Source organism: Crotalus tigris, unplaced genomic scaffold (assembly GCF_016545835.1).
Source record: "Crotalus tigris isolate CLP2741 ecotype Arizona unplaced genomic scaffold, ASM1654583v1 scf7180000018142.649072, whole genome shotgun sequence".
NCBI lineage: Eukaryota > Metazoa > Chordata > Lepidosauria > Squamata > Viperidae > Crotalus > Crotalus tigris.
Genome location: NW_024096844.1, coordinates 307,488 through 320,774, shown reverse-complemented (window position 1 = coordinate 320,774; position 13,287 = coordinate 307,488). Strand labels below are relative to the sequence as shown.

At 52.9% G+C, this 13,287-nt stretch overlaps 1 protein-coding gene across 4 annotated transcripts in view; it reads left to right on the top strand.

The window, feature by feature from the left end:
* Window positions 1–13,287, top strand: part of RXRA (retinoid X receptor alpha) — a 94,210-nt gene that overhangs the window by 13,957 nt on the left and 66,966 nt on the right. Inside the window, exon 3 of one of the 4 annotated variants that reach the window (XR_005557294.1) lies at window positions 6,274–7,185. The exons of the other annotated variants lie outside the window; for them this stretch is intronic. The gene's annotated coding sequence lies outside the window, so the exon portion shown is untranslated. Of the gene's footprint in view, window positions 1–6,273; window positions 7,186–13,287 lie in introns of those variants that run through there. 4 annotated transcript variants of the gene reach the window in all.

Here is a 13,287-nt window from a genome sequence, read left to right as displayed (position 1 = left end):
CCACCCAGGACATTCCCAGCTGCCTTGCAGAGGAGATGCTGGAGGACCCGTTTTAGCATCGGATCAGATGTTTGTCTGCAAAAGGACACTGCAGCATTCCAAGACGCTGATGTGCGTCGGACTCCCAGGCTGGGTGAAAACAGACACATCTGTCACAGCAGTTGATGTATTGCTCCGTGTGAAGCAAGGAAGGTGGTGGTGGTGGGCAGGGCAGATCTGAGCGGGAGTGCCTGGCCGAGAAAGGTGCGGAAAGAGGACGGCCATCTCCAGGATAATCCCCAGTGTTTTGAGAGGCTTATTTAGACTTTGCGTGACAAGTACTCGGCTTGCTTTTAAGAGAGGCGTGGATCAAGGCTTGCCTTTTGACTTCTAGCAGAGAATTCTAAATGTGCTATCCCAGTTTTATTGCAGCTGAGGCAGCTCGAAGGTGATACAAAGCCAACGTGTGTCTTTGTGCCTCGTGAAACTGGACAGAGCTTGGAGTCATCCAATTCAAGTGGAACCCTTTATTGCAAAGGCACTTTAAGTCTTGCATCTCCCTGCCAAGCAGGCCATTCAAACCAGAAATCTTAGCTCTCAGCGACATTTTGCCAGGTGGACATTGCCAGGCAAAACCCTTTTGGAACAGAATAACAGAGTGGGAAGGAACCCTGGAGGTCTTCTAGTCCAGCCCCCTGCTCAAGGCAGAGACCCTCTACCATTCCAGATGAATGGCTGACCAGTCTCTCCCTCCATACCGATGACCGCAGTGGTGGTGGTAGCAGAGGGAAAGCTGCTGGGCTTTTGCTTCCACAAGGCAAGAAGACTTGGGTTTTGCCAACTTGTTAAAACAACCACTCTCCTGTCCTCCTTTTCTGCAAAGGAGAAACGACTTGCCTTGGTTGCCTTTTGTTTTTGCCCACCCCAAGCCAGACGGGGGGTTCTGGCATCCAAACTATGTTTATCGAATGTGGGAATTCCAGGTTGAGTTTGCATTCAAACAACCGCTCTTTGCCAAGTGGCACCTTCATGTTTTAGAATAGAAGAGATGCTGGAAGGGACCTTGGAGGTCTTCTAGTCCAGCCCCCTGCTCAAGCAGGAGAACCATCTCAGACAGGTGATTGTCTAATCCAATGGTTCTCAACCTGTGGGTCGGGACCCCCTTTGGGGTCGAAAGACCATTTCACGGGGGTCGCCAAACAAAGCTCTCCGCCATTTTTTCCTCTTTTCTTTGGCCACGCCCCTGGTACTCGGTGACGTATAAGTGGTTGGGGGTCACCACAACATGGGGAACTGTATTATGGGGTCGCGGCATTAGAAAGGTTGAGAACCACTGGTCTAATCTCTTCTTAAAAACCTCCGGTGATGGAGTGCCCACAATTTCTGGAGGCCAGCTGTTCCACTGGTTGATTGTCCTCACTGTCAGGAAGTTTCTCCTTAATTCCAGGTTGCTTCTCTCCTTGATCAGTTTCCAACCGTTGTTTCTTGTCCTGCCCTCTGGTGCTTTGGAGAATAACCTGACCTCCTCTTCTTTGTGGCAGCCCCTCAAATAGGAATACTGCTATCACGTCACCCCTATTTCTTCTTTTCTTTAGACTCACTAGCCAAATGCAAATCCTGCAGCCGTTCTTCATATGTTTTAGTCTCCAGGACTTTGATCATCTTAGTTGCTCTTTTCTGCACTTTTTCCAAGCTCTCAACATCTCGTTTGTAGTATGGTGACCAAACATGGCTGCAATATTCCAGGTGTGGTCTTACCAGGGTTTTATAAAGCAGTACTAATGCTTCACGTGATCTTGATTCTATGCCTCTGTTTATACAACCCAGGATTGTATTAGCTTTTTTGGCTGCTGCTGCACATTGCTGGCTCATAGTCAAGTGATTGTCCACTAGGACTCCAAGGTCCCTCTCACAGTTACTGTTTTTGAGCCAGGTCTCACCCAATCTGTACGTAAACCTTTGGTTTTTCCTGCCTAGGTGTAAAATCTTGCTTTTCTCCACATTAGAACTCATTTTGTTGGATAGGGTCCATTGTTCAAGTCTGTCAAGATCTTTTGAGCTTATCTTCTGGGGTGTCGGCTATTCCTGCCAGTTTGGTGTCATCTGCAAATGTCAGGAGTTCCCCTTCTATGCTCTCATCTAAGTCATTGATGAAGATATTGAAGAGTCCTGTAACACGAGGGCATCTGGAATCAGCAGAGGGTTCTGTAGATAAAGGAAGACCAATCTAGTCCCACCTTAGGCACAGGGCCCGTTAGGTGACCTGGGGACAGCCCTGAGAAGAAAGAACTAGCAAGTCTCTCCTGGATATCCTGCCTGGGAAAACTGCAGGGACCAGTCCAAGCAGTTGCCAGGAGCCAAAAACTGACTTGAAGGTGCATGAAGTCAACTGCTGGGAAGTGTGGGAGCCATGGGCTTTTGTTCTGCTTTGCGTCAGGTGCTGTGTGCGTCTTTGTGCTGCATGTAAGTGTGCAGATGGCACTTTTCCAGCACGAACTAGGATCTTGTGAGCCTCAACTAAAGGTGTTACTTTGGATTTTGGCCCCCCAGATTTTGTGAGAAGCCCTCCTGTCTTTGTAAAGATGCGTTTAACTCCTTGGCACTCTGCTCCTTAGCTTCTGACCTGGGGCATGAATTGGGCAGCTCCCCGACAGGCGTTTTGTTGCAGTGCCGTCATGGCCAGGGTCCTCAAGCCAGTGAAGGCACTCACGCCCATGCACAAAGTCATGCCAACGAGATCAGCTTACTTAACTTTTCAGGGGACTAATTAGTTCCTTGGCAAAGTGCTTGGAGAGCAAGCACTAATTAATTGGCATTATTTATGACGGCTCCCTGGGGCCTGTGATCTTCAGCTTCAGAAAGATATTTGTGCTGCAAAAGGCAGCTCCCTCCCTCCCTCCCTTCTGTTTCCTCCTGTGTTTTGCCTGGGCCAGCCTGGGATCAACCTGGGCAGGTGAAGTCTGGAGGCAGCAGCGTAACTCAAGTCCACTGAGACGCAGCCTGCTTGTCCGGGGAATGGAAGATGATCTATCTGCATCCTCTCTGTGGTCCATTAAATTGCAACGCTGTGTTGGGGGCTGAAGGGAGTAGAGGAGAGATCTTGTGACAGGGCAGTTAACCTTTAGTCCCGGTAGTCTAAAGTGGGTGGGAGGGGAGCATGCCGCTGCCACCGCCTCTTGGCTCTCTCGCCAGACCCGCCTCACTGGTGGGGGTCATCCAGAGTCAACAACAGTCCAGCCAGGGAAAGCTGCAGGCCAGGGACCTCAGAGGAAAGCTAAGGAGTGTCTCCTACCACGTGAGGCGCAGAGGGGATGGTGAGCCAGGGCTGGCAGAGGAGGAGGAGGAAGCGGCAGGGTTTTTTTGCTACCCATTGCTGGGCAGAGGACGTCTTTAACGGAAAGGATGCCGTTTGTACAACCAAGAGGAGAATGTAAGCGGTCGACTCTGCTGGGCTTTCATTACAACCTCGATTCTTGCACGTTTATTTTGGACATCAGTAACTTCCTGTAGGGCACCGTCTGCCACATTGCTGGAATGATAAGCAGCAAGACCAACGTCTGTGCCCTGATGTGAGCTCTCTGGCCTCCTTGCCTTGGCAGAGTTGCTCAAGAGGCTGTTGGTTGCAGGTTGAACTCTAAACCAAGTAGAAGTGGTGGAAACCAAGTCCGGTGTTTGTAGTGTGCTCTGGAAAATGATCCATCATGTCAAGAGTTGATTGGAGTCGATGCCCAGAGGTAGGCGGAGGATTGAGTTCCCTGGAGGTGCCTGTTGACCCACTGATGACCCGATAAGGGCGAACCGCCTGGAATCCTTGTCGGCATTGACAAAGCCCCCCTTCCCCCAGTTTAATTTGCCAACCTCAATTGAACAAAATTGCAAGATGAGTTTTCAGGTCCGTGCTCAAGAAAATCATTTGAAAAAATTTCAAGAGGCTCCGCTGAGAAATGTTACTACTCCTGTTGGGAAATTGATAAATGTGGAGAGTCCCGGAGTGAAGCCCGAGTCCTGGGGACCTTTGGATGGGTTTGGGAAGCCACTTGGCCAGCCGTTGCCTTTTCTGAGTTCGACTGATTCTCCTCCCCAAGTCTTTGAGCTGATGTTCCTCAAACTTTGAACAGCAAAATTAGCATGTGTGATGGAGAGTGCACGGGTGGTAGGATGTGGTTGGCACGCAAGCTTCACACTTTGGCCCGGCCACCCAAGCAAACTTTGCAAACCATCATTTGTACCATTTGCTGCCTTCAAATAAACCATAATCTGGCTTAAGGTGATGATGGCCTGAGTCACACAGTGGCTGACCTCTCGGAACACTCCCAGTGATGGCAGGAGTAGCAGGAGAGATGGCGGGAACCAGGATGGAAGAATGCTGAGGCCACAGAGTCACTTGAGAAGAGGAAGTGGGCCGAAGCCAGCCACCTCAAGTTCGGCCTGTGTTTTTTTCTCTCTTCCTGGAAGGGAAGCTGCTGAGTGAGGTCCTGGTGCCAGCGGTGGCTGAGGGCGAGGAAGAACACGGGGTCTATCTGCAGCGCATAAAGTGGAGGAGAGAATGCAGAATAATAGACCTGGAAGGGACTTTGGAGGTCTAATCCAGCCCCCTGCTCAACCCTAGATTATTCTGGACAAATGGCTGTCCAGCCTCTTCTTAAAAACCTCCAGCCATGGAGCACCCACAACTTCTGAAGGCAACTTCTCTTCCACTGATTAATTGTTCTCTGTCAGGAAGGTTCTCCTTAATTCCAGGTTGCTGCTCTTCTTGATTAGTTTCCATCCGTTGCTTCTTGTCCTGCCGTCAGGTGCTTTAGAGCAGGGCGTTTCAACCAGTGGGACGGGTACCACCTGTGGTACATTGGCACCTGGCAGGTGGTACGTGACCATCCTAGAAAAATGGTAGTGGGGGAGGGGAATGAGCTGAACCGGTGGCAGCACCGCACAAGCCTGAGTGAGAGACGGCTGGAGCTGCAGGGCTGTCGGGGCTCAGTGGAAGCGCCAGGATCAGCACCAGGCTCCAGCTGGAGCTCGGCGCTGATCCTGGTGTTTTTTTGCTGAGCCCAGAAGAAGCACCGATCAACTGGAATTTTGCAGCCTCTCCAGGGTCTTGTGATCTACATTCAGATGCTTGGCAACTGATTCATATTTATGACGGTCAAAGTGTCCCAGGGTCATGTGAAGTGACCAAAACCTGCTGCAACCACCCAGCAGACGGGGGGAATAAAAACTAAACACTCACCCCCACCCCACCCCCACTGCCAATCCTCAACAGAAATGCTGACAACCTTGGACAGGAGGAAGAGCGCCGCTGGGTGGGCAGGCAGGTGTCTTGCTCGGCTGTGGCTTGGCTTGTGGCACTTTTTCAGTACCATTGTAACTTCGAACAGTCACTAAGCAAACTGTTGTAAGTCGAGGACTACCTGTACTTCACTTTTTTCCTTTTTTTTTTTTTTTTTTTTTGGTCATCAAGTTTTTGACCCCTTGCTAGGCGACTGGTGGTCCTCGGATATTGCCACATCCTAAAAGTGGTACAATGGATGAAAAGGTTGAGAAGCCCTGCTTTAGAAAATAGGTGGACCCTCTCTTTTCTGTGGGAGAATGTTGGAACACTGCTATCATTCCCCCCCCCCTCCTTTTTTCGCTAGACCAGCCATGCCCAGTTCCTGTAACTGTTCTTCATATGTTTTAGCCTCCAGCCCCCTAATCATCTTCGTTGCTCTTCTCTGCACCCTTTCTAGAATCAGCACTTTTTTTGTATCATGATAACAAAAACTGGGTGCAGCATTCCAAGTGTGGTCTCTTGACTCCTCTAAAGAGGAGAGAGAACCCCCTTCATCCAAGGAGCAACACTGGTCCAGACCTTGGTGGGGAAGGTCTTCTCAGGAGCATCCCAGTGAAAAGCAGGACCTGGACAGCATTTCTGAACAGGCTCCTCACATAGAAAATGTTCAAAGGGGGGCTGAGATCAGCAGCCCAGGCGATGCCAGTGGACCAGTTAGTGCAGTGGTTCTCAACCTGTGGGTCGGGACCCCATTTGGGGTCGAACGACCATTTCACGGGGGTCGCCAAACAATGCAGTCCGCCATTTTTTCCCCCTTTTCTTTGGCCACGCCCCTGGCACCCGGTGATGTATAAGTGGTTGGGGGTCACCACAACATGGGGAACTGTATTATGGGGTCGCGGCATTAGAAAGGTTGAGAACCACTGAGTTAGTGTAAAGGAATCTAATCAGAAGCTGTCCCCACCCCACCCCCACCAGCTTTCTGGATGCTGTATTTCTCTGATTAAGGCAATCATCTCTTTCAGTTTGCTTGGTATGATGCTGCCCCTCCCACGTTCACCCAGGTGATTAGCTGGGCACCTGGAGGACTTAGACGTGCGCCTCTCCGGGGATGCTCTACTCATCCCTTCCAGAGACAGAGCAGCGGTTACTCGGCCACTCCCAGGACTTCGCCTGCAAGACCACAGATTTGTTAGGAAGAGGGCGAGAAGCTTGCGGTCTCTTACACCCTTCCTGTTGCTGCCTGTCTGAAGTGTGCAACAAAGCCACACGGCCAATCAGAGAAATTGTGGTGGCTCCGTATCTGACAAACGTGAAGCTGGCTTGCCACCAAGTTACAACGATGGCTTCAATCCGCTCACTTTGGTGGCTGTACAGGCAGTCCTTGAGTTATGACCGTTCATTCTGTAACTGTCTGAAGTTACAGCAGTGCACTGGTGGTACCGAGGCCTGGTCCCTGAAGGTCGGTGATCAAAATTCGGACTCTTGGAAGACTGCCCACCCTTGGGACTACGGGGGTGCTTCAGCTCCTCCTCCAGCCCATCTCCCCCCACTTTGCAAAGGGCTCTCCTGGATGGCGCAGTGGTGCTGGATCTGAACCAGAGGTCTGGGGTCTTCAGCAGGCTCAGACAGTGCCCCACCCTTGGGGCTCTACCTCAGCCCATGCGGTGGCACGGCCACCTCAAGAAGTGCCGCCTCAAGCCCCATGCCACGGCTGGCCAGCCCAATGCCACGTCACCAACCCCAGCCTGCCTGCTGGGCCAAGCAGACCTTTGCGGCCTTCCTTCCGCAGCTGATGAGGCATGTGTGAAGCAGCGCTTATCTTGGAGGCCGCTTGCACCCTTCCCCACGTGGCACACGTGCCCCTGGGGCAATGCTTGGGAGGAGGAAGGCCTGGCATGGGGACGGAGGGGCAGCAGGGCAAGGGGGTGAGGCCAAGAGGGCAAGGTGGCCAAAGGGGCGGGGGGGGGGGGCCAGCCGGGAGTGGTGTGATCAGGGCAGGTTCTCACGTAATAATCAGTGGCATTTGGTTAACAAGAGCAACAGGGAAGCCTCCCTCATTGCCCTGGCTGCTCTTCCTGGGCCATCCGTGGTCGTGCTCAGCCCCAGCAAGGGAGCAGGCAGGGGCCTCGCTGGGTCAGGACTGCCGGTTCTTCAAAGAACCACAGGACAACATGGATGCGCAGGCACTGGAGTTGCTTCCCCCAGCCAAAGCCCAGGCTGCGCAGTTCCCAGACAGGAGTCCCATCGGGCTGCTTGCTCGGATGAGGGCCGGTCCCCAAAACACAGAGACAGACCCCAGACAGGCCCATCAGCGCCTCCCTGGTCGGCTTCTGCCCCTTACGTTGGCCCTGTGATTGGCCCTCCAGGGTCATTGTTAGGTGACTTTAAAAAGGAAGAGTTTGTCTGGCTCATTAGTCACTTAATAGAGGGAGTGAAAGGTCAGCAGCTGCAGACACAAAGTGTGCAAACCCAATTTGAGCAGCACTTAGCACTCAGGTGAGAAAAAAGTAATCTGGGGGGGGCTGGGGGTGAACTTTAGGTAATTCACAGGAAGGCCTTGGATTCGATCCCTTTGCCTTCTTAACCACTCTTTTTTGCACCCTCCCAGTGGCAGATGGGCTGGGCGCGTTTGCTTTAGGAACACAATGCAGGATTATCTTACTTTTTAAGGGAAAATAGGAGCTGTGGTATCCACACACCTGTGCAAAAGTGCACAATCCTGTTTGCTGGGACTTTTTCTTGCTGGCTGCTGACGGAGGCAGAGTGTGGATGGGTTGGTGTGATTTATTAGACACGAATTTATTGGAGTGAGGGGTGGGTGGGTGGGTGGGTGGGATGGTGGATAAATTCTCTTTTCGCCTGAGCCTCTCCCACTTCTTGGATGCTTCCCAAAGCTGCCTTTCCCATCCAGGTGATGGATGTGTCTGTTTTGGGCTCTGCACAGGCAGGCAGGCAGGCTCTCCCATGCAAGCCTCGACTTCTCCGCGTTCCCTGGAGGCCTGGGCAGAAAACAGCCTTTTGGAAACAAGTATTGACTGGTGGGTCCAGCAGGGCACTCCTTAGGCAGAGATCACGTGACCTGCCTACCTGCGTTTTGCACCTTCCCCTCTGTCTCTTCCTCCAGTGAAGACCTGGGGTGGGGAAGCCCTTGAACCGAGATGGAGCCAGGACAATTCCCCAGCCTCTCCCGGATGCCTCTTGACCCCCCTTTGGGGGAAATCGGAGGGGTTGCAGGCGAGGCGGGGAGGGCAGTTGCCACAAGGCCAACAGATTGGGGACCTAACCACCCCCCCCATCCCGCCACCCACAAAGCTCCATCATGTCAGGGTCTGGAGGCTTTAGAAATGGGGGAGGGGAGGAGCGGGAGGGGGCATTGCAGATGCCCTCCCCCCCAATGGTTCCAGGGAGGATGGGCTGGGTGGTTCTGTGAAGCAGCAGAAGACCCAGGAATAGCAACAACTGGGTGAAAAAGCAACATGTCAAAACAGGCGAAGAAAAATAAAATTCATTGCTAATTAGGCCAGGTTAACAAATTATGTACAGATTGTGTAATCTTACTATTTTTATGAAATATTAGGATCTGAGATATTGAAGGAGCTCATGGATAAATTAGAGTGATGGGCTTTGTCGATCAGCGGGGGATCTCCAGAGTCACTGGGTGCAGGTGGCGAACGTATTTGTAATAATAATAATAATAATTTCATTTGTCTTACCAGTCTTACCAGTTGCATAGCTTTATCTTTAAAACTATAAAAATTAAAAGTTCAACATCAGTAATACCTGTGGAAAGTTTTCCAAAACAGAGATCTGCCCATAAGCTTTCCTAATAGCACTGGGACTATTCATACCAGATAGATCAGTGGTTCTCAACCTGTGGGTCAGGACCCCATTTGGGGTCGAATGACCATTTCACAGGGGTCACCAAACAAGGCTCTCCACCATTTTTTCCCCCCTTTTCTTTGGTCCCGCCCCTGGCACCTGGTGATGTATAAGTGGTTGGGGGTCACCACAACATGGGGAACTGTATTATGGGGTCGCGGCATTAGAAAGGTTGAGAACCACTGAGATAGATGAACCATGGTGTGAATTGCCAGTTGAAGGTGGCCATAACAGCTTCTTCAGGTGGGCACCAGGGGCCGGGCGGGGCGCCCGGAAAGTCCCTCCCGCTTTTAAAGGACAGGCTTCCCTCCCTCTCTAGGATGAGCCGGGGAAGAGCCTGTCCTTCTGCACCTGAACGCTCTTTGCAAGGGTCCTGCCTATGAATCCATAACTGACTGATGCAGGATGACAACTTCTGGTTGACGCTTTCATTGCAATCAGAGCGGTTAAGAAACGCAGCAACCTCCCCCTCTTCTGAGCCGATTCAGGCTGAAAGCAGCAGCAGCAGCAGCAGCAGCAGCTGAAGCAGCAGCAGCAGCAGCAGCTGAAGCACAAGGAGGCCAGAGAACGGAAAGGGGTTGGTTTTGGGGGGAGACTAAACGCCAAATGCACGATGACCCAGATCCAGGAGATCCATGCCAGCTGTTGGGGGTGCCGGGGAGGATGTTTCCTGGCAGGAAGGGGGGCTGGAGTTGCATCTCTTCCACCAGGGAGACCCTCAAAGCCCCCCCAGCCTCATCTGGCCCCTTTCCCAACTCCCAAAAGGACTGAAGATGTGTGGCCCTTGCAAAGGGGCATCCCGCAGTCCGAGTCGGCTCTCTTCTCAGAAATTCTGGGTATGGTGAAGGCATTCATTTAGAGAGCGACCTTGGCCTCGTGGTTACGGTTCCAGGTCAGAGATCAAGGAGCCAGGAGTGCTCGCCCTTCCCTTTCATGAAGGCAGCTGGGGGATCCCCTCAGCCCACCCCTGAAGCCAAGAAAACGGCAGGATTAGTCCAGGCAGACACCCGGAGTCAAGACTGACTTAAAGGCACCAAACTAACTCTGAAAGCCTCGGATGCTCTGGCAGATCTTTGCAGCTGGTGCAAAGGTTTGGCTGTTGCACTGTGGGTGTTCCCTGGTCAGCGCCACCCCTCCTCCGCCCACCTGGAGCCCCTGCCCCTCTGGGGCCGCTGTTCTGGACTCCCTCAGGAGGCGTTTCCCTTTCGGACAACCTCTCTAAGGGCACAGAAGCTTCCCAAGTGCAAAGGAAAGGAGGACCCCGCAGTGGGAACCGCACCGGAGCTGGGAGGAGAATCTGGGGCACTCTGGCCCCCTGGCAGCGCTGCAGCCGGGCCCCTTTATTCGGGTCCTCCCTTCCCTCGGAGCCTATTGCTTGCTCCCGCCATGCAGGCGGCTTTCCTGACTTTGGTCTCAGCAGAGTGCAGAAGAAGCCCGAGGGCCTAGTGGTTACGGTGCTGGACAGGGGGCAGGGACTCCCAGCCTGGCTTTAGTCATGAGGCCAGCTGGTTACTTTGGGTAGCCCCTTCCTCTCAGCCCTCAGGAGGTGGGCAGGCAGCCCCTTTGGGGAAGCAGGAGGACTCTTCTGGGGGCTTGCCAGGAGTCTGGTCATTGCTGGACGCACAAGAGGGCACCTGGGCAACCGCTTCAGCCTTCTGGGAGGACAGAAACATTGGCCGTCCTCTGCAGAGGCCGGAGCACCCAGCCTGGTGCCCTGGGCGGCGGAAGGGAAGTCCTCCGTCTGCAGGCGATAATATTCTGGATGTTCTCCCGGGGTGAGCCTGCCAGGCCTTTGGGAGGAAGCCTTTGGGGCGCCTTCTTCCTCTGAGACGGTCCGGGAGGATCCGGCCACTTGAGAAGCATCCTCTCTTTTTTCTCTCGGCCGTCAATATTGCATGAGGATATTAAATACTTAAACTCAGATGAGCCTTTGCTGTGGAGGAGAAGGGGGAGAACTCGGTTTCAAGTTCTGGTTAAGTATTTTTTTTCTTTTATTCTGCAGCTGTGTCGATTAGAAAAATGACACTGCTATTTAAAATGCTGTTCCGTGTCCCGCTTTAATTAAGGCAACAGCGTAATACCGATCTGCCCTCATTAATGAATTTTTAACTATCGCGATGAGAACGCGACGACTCGCTGGAGGCTGGGGGCCGTGGGCTGCTTCGGCGTAGGGGGATCCTCGCCTGAAGTTCCAGAGGGGATGGAATAAAGGCGATGGTGCTCTGCAGTCGGCTCTCTTGCATTTTTAAAAAATAACCCGGAGCTATTTGGAGGAAACCCCCCCCCCCAATGTCTGCGGCCTCTTTGTTGATGCCAGTCGGTCTTCCTAGCCTGCAGGAGGCCTGGGATTGCCATCCTGGCCTGGGATTGCCATCCTGCCATCCCTCCTTCAGGCCTTATAAAAATGGTGTGAATTGCAGAAACCTGCTGGGGGTGTTATTTTTGTCAGCTTCTTTGGAAGGTTTTTTGCTGCTGTCCTAGTTTTGTGGTGCCGGTTTTGCCCCTCCTCCTGGAAAACAGCTATGGTTGCTTTGGGGGGGGTCACCTGCTCTGGGCCTTGGAAGGCGAGGTGGGGGTTGGAAGACGGGGGGGGGGGCAACGGCCCCTGGAGTTCTCGGCTCCGGCATCTGCATCCAGCAGTGGCTAATGGTGCCCGTCAGGAGGAGTGGGGCCCCGGGGCCACACTGCCTGCCCATCTGTCCCAAACAGGCAGCCTTCAGGGCCACAGAGACCCTCCAGCAACGGAGATCTCCCTGTGGCCTCCAGCGTCCTGAGCCTGAGACTCCATGGGCACATGGGATGTGTGTGTGTGTGTGTGTGTGTGTGTGTGTGTGTGTGTGTGTGTGAAAAGGAGGCTCCCTTTCTGGCCTTTGGCCCCTCACCCTAGAGTGCTGCCCCACAGCTGTCAGTTGGGGCTCAGAAGGAGCATGGCAGGAGAGCAGGGATCCTGGCCATCTGTGCAGAAGGGAGTGGGCTGGTGGGCAGGACCCCCTCTGCCCCCCGAGCGAATTGGGGGCATGGCTTATATCTGTAGTGAGAGCTGTGCAGAAATGAAGCAAACTAGATGGAGGAGGGTGGAGAAGGAACAAAACTGGCCGAGGAGCCCCGTTTCTCTGGCTCCCTCCCATTTATTTATTTATTTATTTATTTATTTATGAGACTTATATACCGCTTTAAGTGCAAGCGCTCTCTAAGCGGTGTACACCAGTAAGCAATGTATATATATATATTTACATTGCCCCCAACAATCTGGGTCCTCATTTTACCTACCCCGGAAGGGTGGAAGGCTGAGTCAACCTTGAGCCGGTGAGATTTGAACCGCTGACCTGCTGAACACAGTCAGCTAAAGTGGCCTGCAGTACTGCACTCTCACTGCTGCGCCACCTCGGCTCTTGAGGGAATTGGAGGGAAGGCGTTAGTTTGGGTTTTCTCTCCTTAGGAAGCTTTTCCCCAGCTGCCGTCAGGGCCCTTGGAGGGGAGGAGTGCTCTGGGCCAGCGGGGCTCCCCATAGACCCCTGGGGGGGGCAGGTGGGTGTCAGCCTCCTGGCTGGTCTAGGTGGACTTTCCAACTGATTGGGCCCAGACGGGGGAGGCGGGAGTGGGGCCTGCGGCTTTTTTACAAAGAGTTTGGGAAGAGCCGAGGTGGCGGAGCAGTTAGAGTGCAGTACTGCAGGCCACTGTAGCTGACTGTGTTCAGCAGGTCAGCGGTTCAAATCTCACCGGCTCAAGGTTGACTCAGCCCTTCCATCCTTCCGGGGTAGGTCAAATGAGGACCCAGATTGTTGGGGGCAATGTAAATATATATATATAGACATTGCTTACTGGTGTACACCGCTTAGAGCAGTGGTTCTCAACCTGTGGGTCGGGACCCCATTTGGGGTCGAACGGCCATTTCACGGGGGTCGCCAAACAAGGCTGTCCACCATTTTTTCCCCGTTTTCTTTGGCCACGCCCCTGGCACCCGCTGATGTATAAGTGGTTGGGGGTCACCACAACATGGGAAACTGTATTATGGGGTCGCGGCATTAGAAAGGTTGAGAACCACTGGCTTAGAGAGTGCTTGCACTTAAAGCGGTATATAAGTCTCATAAATAAACAAACAAACAAACAAATAAATAAATAAATAAATAAATAAATAAGAGCAACTCCTGGGAGCC